The sequence below is a fragment of the Thalassophryne amazonica genome, unplaced genomic scaffold (assembly GCF_902500255.1).
Source record: "Thalassophryne amazonica unplaced genomic scaffold, fThaAma1.1, whole genome shotgun sequence".
NCBI classification, from domain to species: Eukaryota; Metazoa; Chordata; class Actinopteri; order Batrachoidiformes; family Batrachoididae; genus Thalassophryne; species Thalassophryne amazonica.
The window spans coordinates 1,001,089-1,018,035 of NW_022986236.1; the positions used below are offsets into that span (position 1 = coordinate 1,001,089).

General features: G+C 44.3%; 1 long non-coding RNA gene across 1 annotated transcript; it reads left to right on the forward strand.

The window, feature by feature from the left end:
• Positions 1 to 16,348: 16,348 nt before the first annotated feature.
• LOC117505670 lies at positions 16,349 to 16,573 on the forward strand. The gene is made up of 2 exons (XR_004559211.1): positions 16,349 to 16,459; positions 16,544 to 16,573. It is a non-coding gene; the product is annotated as an uncharacterized LOC117505670 (long non-coding RNA).
• Positions 16,574 to 16,947: the final 374 nt, after the last annotated feature.

A 16,947-nucleotide genomic window follows, 5' to 3' on the forward strand; every position in this document is an offset into this window, starting at 1 on the left:
GAGACATCAGACTCGGACAGCAACTCAGTAGATTTACTGACAGAAGAACCGCAGGAAGTACAACCCAGACAAAGCACAGATACACCACACATCCCTAGTGACAGCTCATCTAGTGACGGCTCACTTAGTAGCACATCTAGTAGCACATCTCAACAGTCATCAGAGCAATGATTAAGGAATTATTCAAGGGATTGACAATACTACTGGTGGTCAGTATGGGAGAAAATAGACATCCAAAACATACAACGGACTGTGCCGTGGCCATGGCCGCAATAGCAGCTAAACAAGGCATTCTAAACACAGGAAAAACATATAATTTGGTATACATTAAATCAAAAGCCTACAAGAACATAGGAATACAGGGAAAGCTGGGGGATTACATATTAGGCGAAGCCATTAGCATCAAATGTGAAGAGGAGGGAACACTCAACATAGAGGTAATTTGTGATAAAAGAGGATGCAGGGAAACCAAGCAAGACGTAACTGTTACAGTACATGAAGCCACAAAATAGGTAAAAATCAAACCAAGGAAAAAGAGGACAATTAGAAGCCTAGAAACAAGCAGTCACTTAGGGAGATGGGATCCCAGTACAGACCTAGCCCGCACACAAGGATTGAAGACCAATTTATTTTACCAATGGTTGAAATTTTCGGCTAGGCAGATCAGTGAAAAGCCTTGCATAGCCTGTCACCGGAAAGGTGTGATACCTCAGGCTAAACCCCTACCTGATATCAACAACTGTTATAGGAGCCCCCAACATAACCCAGACCAAGCAGAATGCTATACACAATGTGTTATGAAAATGGCAGTAGGTGATGAAAAATATGCTGCCGACAGTAAACTTTGTCCAGTGCCCCTAAGTACAGAAGGAACCGTTCCACCTATGATTAAAATAGAGAAAGGGATGATACACCCATTCTGTATAGCTAAAGGCTTAGTAGCACAATACATAAGCGATTGGCAGGTAGGGACGACCCAGCCAAAACACCACATACAGTGTATGCAAAAGCAGCAAGAATACAAACCGGCCAAAACAGCATGGAACATTACCGTCTGTCACACCCTGCCAGCAGCAGGCATACAGTGTGAACAAATAGTACCGGCCACAGGGGGGTCTGTAATTGGACTGAATCTCACCCATGCTTCATGGGTATCTACTCCAAATTTAGCTAAGGGAACGGTACCCTTAGCTGACATCTTTTGGATATGCGGACAAAAAAGGAAACTCCTGTCATCGCTGTCCCCGAATTGGAAAGGCCTTTGTGCTCCTGTGATGCTCACAGGAGCAATAACAGTAATTGAAATGCCGAACTCAATACAACCCATGAAACAGAAACTTCGTAAGAAAAGAGGAATAATGACGTTTAAAACAGACTACAACATCACAGTAAGAAACGGGATACCAGAAGGGATACCCCGACAGTTAGAAGCCATAGACAGTAGCAGAGTTAAAGCAGATGAAGATGCGGATAAATGGGGATGGGCATTGGCTCTGTTTGGGGTTACTCCAAAAATCCGTTCTAGGTTCCAGGAGGTGCAGTGGATTAATTACTTGTGGTATAATCAACAAAGATATTTGAATTGGACATTGGCAGCTGTAGGAGCCTTAACCGAACAACTGCACGCCACCTCGCTAATGACAATGCAAAATAGATTAGCTATCGAGATGATGATGGCTGATGAACAAGGAGTTTGTATTATGATCAAAGCCACCGAATGTTGCACAGCTATTCCCATGCGTACAGGGGAAGACGGAAATTTGACAGAGCTCTTAATCACACTTGAAGAGATGCAACAGGAACTGTTAAGTAACTCCATAGGAGGGAGAAATGAAACTGACGATTCTGGATACATTGTAGGGAATGGAATGAATATTGGCCCACTGTTTTCACTGTTTGGGACTCTAAGGAGAGGGTGGATATCATGGAAAGACTGGTTATACCAGATAGGTATAATCTTGGCACTAACAGGGGTGGCGGTCTTGCTGGTAATATGTTGTGGTATTCCCTTGATAAAATTTCTGGTCAATAAATTGATTTCATCCACAGTAGGACAGCTCCCACTGTTAGCCATCCGAGCCCTGGAAGAAAGCACAAACGAAACAGACAGAGAACCAGAATATATGGAAATGTATGAAATACCAATTATCCTCCCCGACAGCCCCCGGCTCCCTAATATAGTGGCGTACATACCCCCTAAGATAGGGAGGACAGGAAACGGACCGTGCTTGGTGATATTGTAGACGAGGAAGAAGACATGCACGCACATTTACATTCACACACATGCACCCACAAAAAATGAGGGATAGGATAGACAATATCTGAAAGAATGACATGGAGCTGTAATAATGAACGTATATGTATATTACTAGGACACAGGAGTATGGCTGAGAGACCAGACTCCCCTGATCAGGGACCTATGCCTGATCTGCCTCTATCAAGTCTGATTGGACTCTCAGAACTGTTTGGAGAAGAGGATATACAGGAGGGATGGTCGAGACATGATTGGTCGCCACAGCCGCCTTCCATCCAGCAGCTAAACCAGTTGGCAACAGAAGGATCTTCATCGTTCCAGCACCTGGCGATGACGGCTTCACAGAATCTGCCTGCAGCAAGAGTCGGCCCGAGGACTCCACCATCACCTGAAGGACCCTTTGGACTCAGGAACACACCCCTTCCGCAGATGCCATGGAGACAGTCACATGTGCCAGTGGCAACGATACCCTCCAGGGGAGGCAGCCAAGGTCGGCCATATGCAGCAACCGCCCGAGTGCATCCTAGACCCAATTCACTGCTAGGACCTGTCCCCAGCTTTCCACCCCCAAGGCAGGAGAGATATTCTGATCAGCCCAGTACCTCTGGAGGAGGATCAGCAGGGGTAGACCTTAGCCGAACTCACCCACCAGGACAGAGGGGAGCTTTGTACAGGCTGCTAAATGCCCAGAGTGTCCCACCCACTTGCCTGTGCGACATCAACAATACTCCCCCCACACACGAAATGCCTTCCCCCTTGTACTTCCTGTCCCCTGGACTGCACAACCTTAATCTGGTCATGGTCACCCCACAGGACATGGCAATCTTGGTTCGAGAGCTTCGTCTTCCACAAGAGTCTGTTCCAAAAACCTTGGAGCAGCTCCTGCCCCTCACAAATCACATTCCCCATGAGCTATTTGAGGAAATCATGCCACAACTAAGTCAGACAGCTGCATACCTGTTCAGGATACACCGTGACAATGCCAACATCTCTTGTGCTCAGGAGGGCCTCCATACTCAACTGTGTGGTCTTCAGTCTAGTATGGACATGCTAGCCTGCATGATGGAGCATATGGAAAGGGAACAGCTAGGGCTGGCCACCACCACCCTGAATGTGGGCAAGAATTCTCTGGGGGCCCTGTACAACCTGGCCAAGCAGCACAAGGAGCTGGAAAGATCCATCAGAGAACTGCACGACTGTCTGAAAGCCAGAATTCCTGATCCTCCCCCCACTACCCCTGAAAGGCCAACCTCCCCATGTTCCCCAACTTCTCCCAAAACTTCAGATGCTGAGTAAATGCTGAGGAGCGCGGACTGACGTAATGGCACTGAACACGGACTATGATCTTGGTTCTTGAGTTTGAATTGCGGACTGGTTTCAGAAATCTGAGTGTAAATAAAACAAAGAAGGATATATGTTAGTAACGAAGGTTGGGTAAATGTCTGTCCTTACCATCATCTGCGTAACACAGATAAAGCTAAATGCATACACATAGATATCACATTGCAAAGTTATAAAAAGGGGACCCTTACACGGCGTGTTTGTAGATTTAGTAGTAAAGATGAACCATAGGGACCCCTTTTTTCTTAAATTATAGCATGCCTCAAGAGACATGCATCGCCTAAATTTGGCGTCTGGCCAAAAAGGGCATTAGAAAACAAGCTGAAAAAGAAGAAAAACAAAGTGGAGAATGTTGAGAAATGGCCTATAATGAAAACCATTATATGATTGACTAAGGCAAATGACTTAAGGACGGACATGAAGGGAAACCATTTATTGTGTTTATCATTTAACTAGACATAGCTGCGCTAACCTTAGAATAGTTTCTTGATTGGTTGACTAAATAGTGGTAACGTAGGGGTTATTTGATGCATTTAAATAATAAATGTGTGACGCTTTAACAAAATAATATGTAGAACCAAGTATAATGGGTTGGAGCCTCTGGTTGAGTGAGTCAATAGATGCCAGAAGATGATTGGTTGCACTGATGTCAATGTAAAGCCTTTACTTTGCCATGATTAAGAAGTTGCTGTAACTTGTTTTATGTGGCCATTTTAAGTGCCTTGAATTACACCAAAACTCAATGTTTGAATGTCACCTTGCGTTGATATAATCCAGCTAATTGCTCACCTTGTGCCTTAGTATGTAGGTTCACCTGCACTGCAATATATTTACCGTGTGAAGTATCACTGATATTCATATCCGCACCAGAGTTATCAGTAAGTCGAGTGATGTGTTTTTCTTTTTTATTATTGCAATGCACAAATGAAGATGTCTTGTCAGTAAACAACCCAAGAGTATAGTTGAAGTAATGGGACTCTTTCGAGTCCCAGAGGAGGGACTGTAGAAGAATTTTTAGGTCCATATTTGAACTGTGATGAACTATCAAGTGTCCTGATCCGAACTGTATGTCCTCTGGTTGAACTAGCAGGTGTTCAACCCAAAAAAAGGGCTCTATTAGTCATTCAGTCTGTCAGGGGCTTTCCAAGGCCTCTTAGGTGCTTTCCCGCAGGCCACGTGCAGGGGCCTCAGGCCAGCTGCATGTGTGACTGAGGCCACGTGCGGGGGGGGCCTCAGGCCAGCTGCACCTGTGGCTGAAGGTCTTTTAAAAAAATCAGTTGTAAATCCTTCATGTTTTAATGGGAGCGTTTGTCACATTGAAATAATGGCCTAACACCTGCTTAGGGTTCACTAGAGGACGCTTCCAATAGAAAACCATGTCTTAGGAATGAAATAAATAAAAAAGTTGAAGGAGGAGCGATGCCCGCGGGTCTCCAATAAATAGACGAGCGCGGTTGTCATATTCAGTCTCTCTAGAGGACTCAGTTTGTCTAAGCTTTGTGTCGAAGGCTTAAATAAACTTAAAAACTCTGTGCATTTTATCTTGCTTAAGGCTGAATTATTCTAAAGTGTTGTGTCCTTTTTCTAGCATATCACTTGCAATTAGTTTGTGCTATCTAAAAGAAGACATCCCGAGAAGACTAAAGACGAGCCGCGACAGAGCCTTGCCACCGAGGAGCTTTCTAACCACCTCGGTGACTTCTGCCTGGGTAATGGATGAGTCTGCCTCTGAGTCCCCAGTCTCTGCTTCCTCTTCGGAATACGTGACGATGGGATTGAGGAGATCCTCGAAGTCCTCCTTCCACCGCCCGACAACATCCCCAGTCAGGGTCAACAGCTCCCCACCCGCACCGTAAACAGTGCTGGTGGAGAGCTGCTTCCGCCTCCTGAGGCGTCGAACGGTTTGCCAGAATCTCTTCGAGGCCGACTGATAGTCCTCCTCCATAGCCTCCCCAAACTCCTCCCAGACCCGAGTTTTTGCCTCTGCGACTGCACGGGCTGTGGCACGCTTGGCCTGCCGGTACCTGTCAGCTGCCTCTGGGGTCCCACCTACCAACAAATATAAGTAGGACTCCTTCTTCAGCTTGACGGCATCCCTTACTTCCGGTGTCCACCACCGGGTTCGGGGACTGCCGCCGCGACAGGCACCAGAGACCTTGCGACCACAGCTACGAGCAGCCACATCGACAATGGAGGTGGAGAACATGGTCCACGCGGACTCCATGTCTTCAACCTCCCCCGGAATCTGGGAGAACCTCTCCCGGAGGTGGGAGTTGAAGACCTCACTGACAGAGGGTTCCGCCAGTCATTCCCAGCAGACCCTCACGATACGTTTGGGCCTGCCAGGTCTGACCGGCTTCCTACCCTCCCAGCGGATCCAACTCACCACCAGGTGGTGATCAGTCGACAGCTCTGCCCCTCTCTTCACTCAAGTGTCCGAGATACGTGGCCGAAGGTCAGATGATACGACTACAAAGTCGATCATCGACCTCCGGCTCAGGGTGTCCTGGTGCCACGTGCACTTATGAACACCCTTGTGCTCGAACATGGTGTTCATGATGAACAAACTGTGACTAGCACAGAAGTCCAACAACTGAACACCACTCGGGCTCAGATCGGGGAGGCCGTGCTTCCCGATCACCCTCCTCCAGGTCTCACTGTCGCCGCCCATGTGGGCGTTGAAATCCCCCAAGAGAACAATGGAGTCCCCAGTCGGAGCGCTATCTAGTACCCCTCCCAGGGACTCCAGGAAGGTCAGGTACTCTGCACTGCTGCTCGGCCCGTAGGCCGAGACAACGGTGAGAGACCTGTCCCCGACCCGAAGGCGTAGGGACGCGACCCTCTCGTTCACCGGAGTGAACTCCAACACTTGGCGACTGAGCTGGGGAGCAATAAACAATGCGACCCCAGCTCTCTGCCTCTCCCCGTGGGCGACGCCAGAAAAATGAAGCATCCAGCCCCTCTCCAGGAGTTGGATAGCAGAGCTTGGGCTGTGCGTGGAGGTGAGCCCAACTATCTCTAGTCGGTATCTCTCATCCTCCCGCACAAGCTCAGGCTCCTTCCCCCCTAGCGAGGTGACATTCCATGTCCCAACAGCCAGGGGCTATGAGCATGGACCGGCCGCCGGGCCACCCGCCCTCGACCGCCACTCAATCCTCTCTGCACCCGACCCCCATGGCCCCCTCTGCAGGTGGTGAACCCACAGGAGGGCGGGCCCACGTCACTCTTTCGGGCTGAGCCCGGCCGGGCCCCATGGGCTAAGGCCCGACCACCAGGCGCTCGCGCGCGAGCCCCAACCTCAGGCCTGGCTCCAGGGTGGGACCCCGGCTCCTCCATACTGGGCGACGTCTTGGTCCTTGATCTTTTACTGGTCATGGAGGTTCTGAACTGCCCTTAGTCTGACCCATCACCTAGGACCTGTTTGCCTTGGGAGACCCTACAGGGAGCACAAAGCCCCTGACAACATAGCTCCTAGGATCATCCGGGTACGCAAACTCCCCCACCACGATAAGGTGGCAGCTGGAGGGGGAGCATCGCCAAAACACAAACTGTAAAAAGAGTCACCTGCTCTACTTGGGAAGGTCTGCCAATGTTCCCATGAAGACAGAGAGGAGAAGGATCGTGGCTCATGACAAGCAGTAAACAGAGCAGAGAGGAGTGAAAATTCACATGGTCCCTTCCTCCGCGGTGCGGTGCCACCCACGCTGACATTGCTGCTACTTTGATTAGCGCAGAATGGGATGTTGCTTTGACAGTGACCGTATCATATTTCAGCCCCAAAACACACAACACCACGTGCGCGCATGTGTGGTTAAATTTCCCAAATGAGGGAAATCCGTCATGGTGACGGAGAACTTTAACCCATGCACTAATAGAAACTGTAAAACATTAAGTTATTGTTAGGTTCTCAAATCTCCTACTGTCCTTGCACTAATCAGGGTCGTCAAAAGCGTTGATTAGGGAAGCTCAAAATCATATTTCATCAAACTCACATTTAAAGCTAGAATACCAGCAATCTTCGATAAAATATAATCTGAAGTTTAATATATATAAACTACATCATATTTAGAACCCATTAAAATTTTTGGGGAATTTTTAATTCCTGGGAACAAATGTAATTTGAGGGAAATCCATAGCATATTTTGCCCCAGCCAATGTCAAAACCTGAAGAAGAATTCAAGTCGTAAGTGCGTCTAATAACTCAGATAATCAGATAATAACAGACTCAGATAATAACCATAACTGTACACCGTCAGACACCAGTCACCAGCCAACTCACCTGTCCAAAAGCAGTGCTGCAAAATCCTCGTGAGTTCGATCGCCATTCTTCTGTCGCAGTTGCTCCCAACGATCTCTCACCGTCGTTGATCTTCTCTTTTTCTCTCGCTCCAAATGCCGTCTTTTCTTCACACTTTGTGTATATCGCCGGTCTTCCTCACTTTCTTCCACTTCTACTGTTTCTCTCCTCCATGTTGCCTTCTTCATGCATTGCAGCTAGCGGTGAAACCCCCCCACGTGACCTGTGACGCCACCCCGACGGCGTCCTGGCTTTCAAATTTTTGGCATGTGCCAATAATTCAGAATTTGTTTCGATACCAGGTTCAAGAACAGCTGAACACCCCCCCCCCCCCCAAGGACACAACCCGCCACCACTGGTCACTTTATCTTCTATTGGACACTTTACTATATTATGGACACTTTATTCTATTCCACTACAATACCTGTTAACTTGAATCCATTGGCTCAATTGCACTAAAAAGTAAGTCCCTTCGGCTGCTCCCTTGTTTGCACTCGGGGTCGCCACAGCAAATCCAAGGTGGATCTGCATGTTGAATTGGCACAGATTTTACGGCAGATGCCCTTCCTGACGCAACTCCACATTGCATGGAGAAATGTGGCAGGGGTGGGATTTGAACCCGGAACCTTCTGCACTGAAACCAAGCGCATTAACCACTTGGCTCAATTGCACTAAATTGCACAAAACCATTTACTGCTGAATGTTGCACAAAACAGTGAATGTTGCACACTGATGCACTATCATGTACATATCATGTAGGCCATTACACAAGCATATTTTATATTTCCCTTCTTACAGTGTATATTTCTTTTTATTACATTATTACATTTTTATTGCATTGCTTGTTATATTCTATTGTTCTTACCAGCATGCTTATTTTATGTTATTTCATTTATTTCCCCCCACTGATATTTTATATTTGGTTATCTATATATATATTTGGGCATCCAGTGTGGGCAGCAAAGTAAGAATTTCATTGCACAGGGAAACATGTTTCTTTACTGTGCATATGACAATACAAGCTTTGAATCTTGAATTTTGATACGGACGAATTTTAATCATGTTCAGACTAATATTTTGGGAATCCTTTATATTCACACTAACGAACAAAATTACTTTGGTCCCCATCAAAATTCTAATAATCGTCTCAATTTCAATATGCTTCCTGGCACTCTAGCTTTAACAACTGCTGCTGCACGTGAGGGAAGCTTTAAAGTGTTCACCTCCACACCCCGCCCCCATGACTGCCGAGTACCAGCTCAGGTTTATCAGTTGTTTATGGACAATGCAAGATAACAACCGTGCTTGCTCCAGACAGTGAGACGGGTCATGAATTCTTATAAGCAGGACTGGGGGGAGGTATTGTTCTTTATGTTAAATCGATGTGCAGTTGTCAGAAATGCGCCCTTTGCCCTAAAAGATATTACTTATGAAAGGTGCCACAGTTGAGATTAAATGAGGAGAAGCCAAATTGTTGAGCTCCTTGTTTGCATATTACAACCCCTGGCAAAAATGATGGACTCACCGGTCTCGGAGGATGTTCATTCAGTTGTCTAATTTTGTAGAAAAAAGCAGATCACAGACATGACACAAAACTAAAGTCATTTCAAATGGCAGCTTTCTGGCTTTAAGAAACACAAAAAAATTGTGGCAGTCAGTAACGGTTACTTTTTTAGATCAAGCAGAGGGAAAAAAAATATGGAATCACTCAATTCTGAGGAAAAAATTATGGAATCCTGAAAAACAAACGAACGCTCCAACACATCACTAGTATTTTGTTGCACCACCTCTGGGTTTTATAACAGCTTGCAGTCTCTGAGGCATGGACTTAATGACTCTTAATTTACTCTTCATCAATCTGGCTCCAACTTTCTCTGACTGCTGTTGCCAGATCAGCTTTGCAGGTTGGAGCCTTGTCATGGACCATTTTCTTCAACTTCCACCAAAGACTTTCAATTGGATTAAGATCCGGACTATTTGCAGGCCATGACATTGACCCTATGTGTCTTTTTGCAAGGAATGTTTTCACAGTTTTTGCTCTATGGCAAGATGCATTATCATCTTGAAAAAAGATATCATCATCCCCAAACAACCTTTCAATTGATGGGATAAGAAAAGTGTCCAAAATATCAACGTAAACTTGTGCATTTATTGATGATGTAATGACAGCCATCTCCCCAGTGCCTTTACCTGACATGCAGCCCCATATCATCAATGACTGTGGAAATTTACATGTTCTCTTCAGGCAGTCATCTTTATAAATCTCATTGGAACGGCACCAAACAAAAGTTCCAGCATCATCACCTTGCCCAATGCAGATTCGAGATTCATCACTGAATATGACTTTCATCCAGTCATCCACAGTCCACGATTGCTTTTCCTTAGCCCATTGTAACCTTGTTTTTTTTCTGTTTCGGTGTTGATGGCTTTTGTTTAGATTTTCTGTATGTAAATCCCATTTCCTTTAGGCGGTTTCTTACAGTTCGGTCACAGACGTTGACTCCAGTTTCCTCCCATTCGTTTTGTTTTGTTGTGCATTTTCTATTTTTAAGACATATTGCTTTAAGTTTTCTGTCTTGACGCTTTGATGTCTTCCTTGGTCTACCAGTATCTTTGCCTTTAGCAACCTTCCCATGTTGTTTGTATTTGGTCCAGAGTTTAGACACAGCTGACTGTGAACAACCAACATCTTTTGCAACATTGCGTGATGATTTACCCTCTTTTAAGAGTTTGATAATCCTCTCCTTTGTTTCAACTGACATCTCTCCTGTTGGAGCCGTGATTCATGTCAGTCCACTTGGTGCAACAGCTCTCCAAGGTGTGATCACTACTTTTTAGATGCAGACTAACGAGCAGATCTGATTTGATGCAGGTGTTAGTTTTGGGGAAGAAAATTTACAGGGTGATTCCATAATTTATTCCTCAGAATTGAGTGATTCCATATTTTTTCCCTCTGCTTGGTCTAAAAAAGTAACCGTTACTGACTGCCACAATTTTTTTTCCTGATTTCTTATAGTGTTTCTTAAAGCCAGAAAGTTGCCATTTGAAATGACTTTAGTTTTGTGTCATGTCTGTGATCTGCTTTTTTTCTACAAAATTAAACAACTGAATGAACATCCTCCGAGGCCGGTGATTCCATAATTTTTGCCAGGGGTTGTAATACAATAAAGTATAAAATCATTTTCAGTTGATTCAATCATCCTGGTTTTGGCTGACAAGATCGAATTTTATTTACAAAATGAAACTTGGTCAAGGTTTAAAAGCAGCTTTGTTTTTACCTGTTCATTTTAAAATGTTAAAACTGCATCACAGTTTCACGTCTGAATTTACTTAGTTCAAGTTCATGCCGTAAACTGTAGTAGTGAAATGAACAATGAAAATCTGTGTATAGTTTGCATCTGAAAAATAAAAAAAAGGAGAGAGACACAAAATGCGGGACTGCAGCTTAATGAGAAATAACCTGGAATGACCTTATGCTAATCCCGTGGCCCTTGTGTACCTAAAAGGTGCCTTTTGTTCATGTAACCCCAGGCTACCTAAATCTAAAGTAACCCTGCAGTTGGCCGCTGAAGGCCCTGTCAAAATAAGGAATTGAGACATTAGTGGAGAAGAGAGGACAAAAATGTTTACCTACAGCGATGTAACACTATGAGTTCAGATGGCACTAATGCATATTTGGCATACATTTTGCATTATATCTCAATCAAAGTGCCTCGATCACTCGCGTGTAACGATGAGGAGCAAACGGGAGCTCTCAGGGAACAGATTAAGTTTGATCCAGTGGTGGGCACAGTTCCACTAATTATCGAAGACAATGTTTGCATTATCGCATTAGTTTTTCAGCTAACTTTGAAAACCATTATCAGACTAATTATCTTCCGATAAGTTTTGGTCCGATAATTTTTAGACCGCTAACGTATTTTTATAGACGTGGTAAACAAAGCTGAATAGTTACAAACATTTATAAAATCTAAAATCAGTTAAGTAACCTAACCTTTGTAGTAGATGCGCAATTCTATCCTCCGTAAACAGAGAAGAGCTGGTTCTAAAAGAAACCGCTCTATCTTCTGCAAAGAACTGGTCACAGAAAAAAAAAGGTAATTTCTTTTGACCCCATACTGATACGCTAGCAGTATCACCCAAGTCATCCAGAGGCATACAGTTTTAACTTATGGTTAAAATTTTAACCAAACTAATTTCGGACAAGTTATTTAAATTAACGTCACGTCTAAAGTTTTATAAAGTGAAAATATCAGTTTTAAAGTAATGCACTAATTTTGAAGGTTTTAGTGTGGACATGCTGTGCCCAGCAGTGCATTATGGGTAATGTCAGTACATTCACAACAGAAAAAATGCATTTGAGACACTCTCATCAGGCTCCACACGGACAACAGCATTAAACTCTTTGTATATTGTGCCTAAAACTCCAGTGAATATATTCTCTGGGTTTATAGATGTTGTTATTGTGTTTGTTTTATGTAAAAATGGCAGAAGCTCGGGTTGCTTCTGCATTATTTTCAATTGGAATCACTGCAATTGATTCTTGTTTGCTATTTAGAGTCCTGCTTATGTCAAACACTGTCTGTTGTCTTTGTTCCACAATAATATATATGTCTGAATTCAGTTTGCGTTTATTAAATTCCACTCATCTTAAATGTAGCACACACGGATTATCTGGAATTTTGTTTTGGCAAGTTTTCACGGTCTCTACTGCCATCTATTGGCCAGTAGTATTCATGGCAGTTTTCGCCCTAAAGCTGGGCAGACACTGTACAATATTTTCAATCATTGTACTCGGCTCCAGCTCAAACTCTACAACAAAACCGCACGGTGTATAAGTTCAGAGCGCACGATTTATGTTCTCACACTATACAGCCCAATGTTCTGATGCGATCTGACTGCTCACATTGTACATTCAAAAACCACACACCGGATTCGTGTTTCCAGAAGCAAAACGTAAACAGAAGCTTTTTTTTCCAAACATTATTTACATTTCTTATTTTTACCAAAAACTCTCAATGGGAGACATCAAAGTTTTAACAAAAAAAAAAAAAAAAAAAAAAAAAGAACAATACAAGACCTTACATGAGTTGAAGAAAGGGGGGGAAAAGAAACAGAAGCTGCTCTCCCAAAGAGATGATCACTGTTTATGCTGTCTCCAATCCCGCACTGGTGTTTGCACATGCACAGTGCGAGAGGTTGGACACTTGTAATGCTTCAGCAGCGGGATACCCTCACGAAGGCAAACCAGAATATCAAACAGGTTTGATTTTCATCCGACCATACAACTGCCAATCGGGAGGTGGTCATGAGAAGTTAAATGCAGCTCGTTACTCCATGTATACTACATGATGCAGGACATGCGATTAAGCTGAAACTCGGCGCAATCTAAAAAATTCTCACACGAGTGAAAAATCGTCTGCAAAAGGGCCAAAACCCGCACAGTGTAAGCCCAGTTTAAGTACTGAGCATCTGGGCACCAGTAGATAATGGCAGTGTTCTATTTATTTTGACACGGTTATATCAGATGGTTATCTAATTAGAACTTGACTTTTTTTTGAAAATGCTTTTTTTTTTTTTTACAAATAAAAAAAAAATTTTTTTTAAAAGCACATTTATCTGTAAACACCAACACACTACACACCATTAACGTGTTGGTTTACATAGAATGAATGAGTCAACCAATCAGTGTTAGCGGAGGCACATTTTACCCATAATCCCTTTGGCGTCTGTCTGTGTTTGTTACAAAACTTCAGAATTAGTGCATTATTCAAAATTTAAAGATATGTTATATTTTAGGCAGCACGGTTGCTTAGTGGTTAGCACTGTTGCCTCACAGCGAGAAGGTCATGGGTTCAATTCCCATGGCCTTTCTGTGTGGAGTTTGCATGTTCTCCCCGTGTTTGCGTGGGTTTCCTCCGGGTGCTCCGGTTTCCTCCCACATCCAAAGACATGCGGGTTAGGTGGATTGGAATCTTTAAAATTGTCCTTAGGTGTGCGTGTGGGTGTGTCTGTGTTTGTTTGTCTATTTGTGGCCCTGCGACAGACTGGCGTCCTGTCCTGGGTGTACCCCGCCTCACGCCCTATGACTGCTGGGATGGGCTCCAGCCCCCCGTGACCCTTAATTGGACTAAGCGGTAGAAGATGGATGATGGATGGATGTTATATTTTAACTTTGTACAAATGACAGAATTGACATTAATGGAGTTATTCTATCAGTTTTACTTTTATTTATAAACCATCAGTCAGCACAGCTTTATTTTCCAAGACCTCCGTCTCACGGCAATGCTGTTATTGAGTAGAGTGTTGAACTTCGCTGCTGGAAGCTATGTAATAAACAGGAACTTCCAGCAGTGAGCAGGACGCACAAAGACAGAAGTGCTGACTCATTGTTTGGGTCTATAGTTGCCTTTGATGCTACCAGAAGTGATCGTGGTGTTAAAACTCAAAATCAACTTGTTAGTAGTTGCAAGTGTACCGGAGACAATACTGGAAGTTATCGGTTATCTGTACCTTCCGATAAATTTTTGGGTGGTTTATCGGTTTAAGTTAAAGATAACTTTTCAGTTAGCTCATTATCTGTTATCGAAGCTAATTTTTTGGTTAGCTGTGCCCACCACTGGTTTGATCCACATTGCAGATTTAGCAGATATTTGATTTGAACATTGAAAAGCCCTTTTGATCTCTATATTTTTTTTTATTATATTTCTGCTTATGTAGTCACTTCTAACAGGACTTTGATCTTAAAAATTTTCTCCAAGGTAAAAACTTTTTTGGAATAGGAAACTAGTGTTGGCAGAGGTTTGCGCTCTACATGCACAGTGCTCTAGTTTTTGTATTGTATTTCCTAAACACACACACACTGTACTTGAAATTCTGCTTGTTTTTAATAACATTTGTTGTGGAGTGACAATTTTGTACACTTTATTAAAAAAAATCCAGAAAAGAAAGGCAATGAAGGGAAAACTTAGTTTTGTAGTTTCTGAACACCACGTGAAAAAAAAAACAAAAAAAAAAAAACTTTAGTGACACCTGCAGTTCATTTGGATGACAAACCAGAAGGGAAACAAATTTTAAGTACATAAAATATCTATATAAACTACCGGAAAACAGGGGGCCTGCTTCAGCTTGCCGCACCTTGTTTGCAAGATAGCATGCTACTTCTTGAGGTGCTCCACGTTTTCCCATCTCCCTAGCATTGTCCACCCACAGTGCATCCTTCAGCCACTTCCAGACATAGTGCGGCTGCTTTTTATTGAGGAGGCACTCCTGCTGTGGGGCCTGGAGCCAGTCAACTATCTCCTACTCCTGCGTGAAGTCGGCGGTCTCCAGCTCCCACTTCCTCTTCACCGGACATGCTGCTGCTTCACCGGAAGGCTGCGCGATGTCTGTGTTGCCGCTATGGCGTGGTGCTGGCTCCAGGACCTGGGTGGGTGTGGGGAGTGAGGATCCAGGGGGGATGATGTGGACACAGCTTCTGGCTGTGGCAGCGGTGGTGTGACCTGTGGTGGCCCAGGTGCTGGCTCTGCTGTGCCTTCCTGCGGTGCAGCTCATCACCCTCATCCATGGCCGCGGGAAGGGATGAGGTTCTTGACCTTGGCAGTCCTCTTTTTTGCAGGTATGGCGGGGTTTTGCTTGAGGTCTTCTGTGTTTGAAGCTTTATAATTTTTTTTGGTGCTGTCGGGCGATGTCGAGCATGTGCTCTTCAATGCAGACACTGGTTCGCGTGCCAGTTGGCTGTCTTCTTATACTGTTCCAGTGTCGCACTGATTTTCGTCCGACCACATTCACCACCCAGTCGGGACGTTCCGCCTGCAGTTGTGTTGTATTCGAGTGCCACTTGAGACATTCTGGTGCCAGCCCACGTACATTCATGCTTGGCAGCACTCGGGCTGCGCTCCAGGTGTATTTGCGCTTATTTGTGCCACATCCTGGGCATTTTGGCAGGTTCTGTGTTGGCTGGCCATTGCGGTATGTCACTCAAACCAGTTCAGATTGCTTTGACTGCTGTCTGCATGCCGTATGAACATATAGAATGCAGTCAAACTGCACATCGACTGCCGTTCCATTGTTTTTCCACTTTGACTGTGCCGCAATAATTTTGAACACGAGCAAAACACTTGGGGTGGCCGCCTGACTGTTATTGAGACTGTGCTCAGAATGCTGTCCGACGTTTGTGATTGTGCCTTGACACTTTACGAATGAGGGTTGAATTTTCGTTCAGACAGGACTCAGGCTCATTTGGCCTCTAGTGTGATGAGGGTTTAAGTAAAGCAGTGTAAGATCTTTATCTTCTCCTCAGTTTACCAATTTACAGCATTGTAGTTTGGCTCATTTCTTTTGGGCCTTTGAGACTGTTGCTCCTAAGGTCCAGGATCAGTACTTTGGTGATCTAGTGGGTTATCCAGCTGACTGTAGGCAGAGGGGAGACATCTTCCTGCAACACTCAAAGAAGGCGTATGAATTCTCATGTGTCTGTTCAGGTGGCTCTTTTGTCCAAATCTTCGACCACATTCAGAACAGCCAAATTGTTTTTGTCCTGTATGAATGATCATGTGTGTCTTCAGGTGGCTCTTTAGACCAAATCGTTGACCACATTCAGAACAGCCAAATTGTTTTTGTCCTGTATGAATTATCATGTGTATATTCAGGTTGCTCTTTTGTCCAAATCTTTGACCACATTCAGAACAGCCAAATGGCTTTTGTCTTTTGTTTTTTCATTTATCTTTGATGTTTTTTTAGTAGAATGCAATGGGTCCCAAACCTGGGGTCTAAAGTTGCATCCTAGGTTCTATAGTTATCTTAACCAGATCTGGCATTGTATCCAAGGGCTCTCTTCAAGATGGTGATCGTTCCTTTAATCGCAGACAACTGCACCTCATGTGCACTTGGGTGACCGGGGATTGCCTCAAGGTATTTCTTCAGGTTCTTCTTCATCAGGCCTGTTGCTCCTACCACAACTGGAATGATATCGATGTCTTTCAATGACCATGTTGTTCTTAGGTCATTTTTTAGGTCTTGGTATTTTGAGATCTTTCCCCTTTCAGCTCGATTC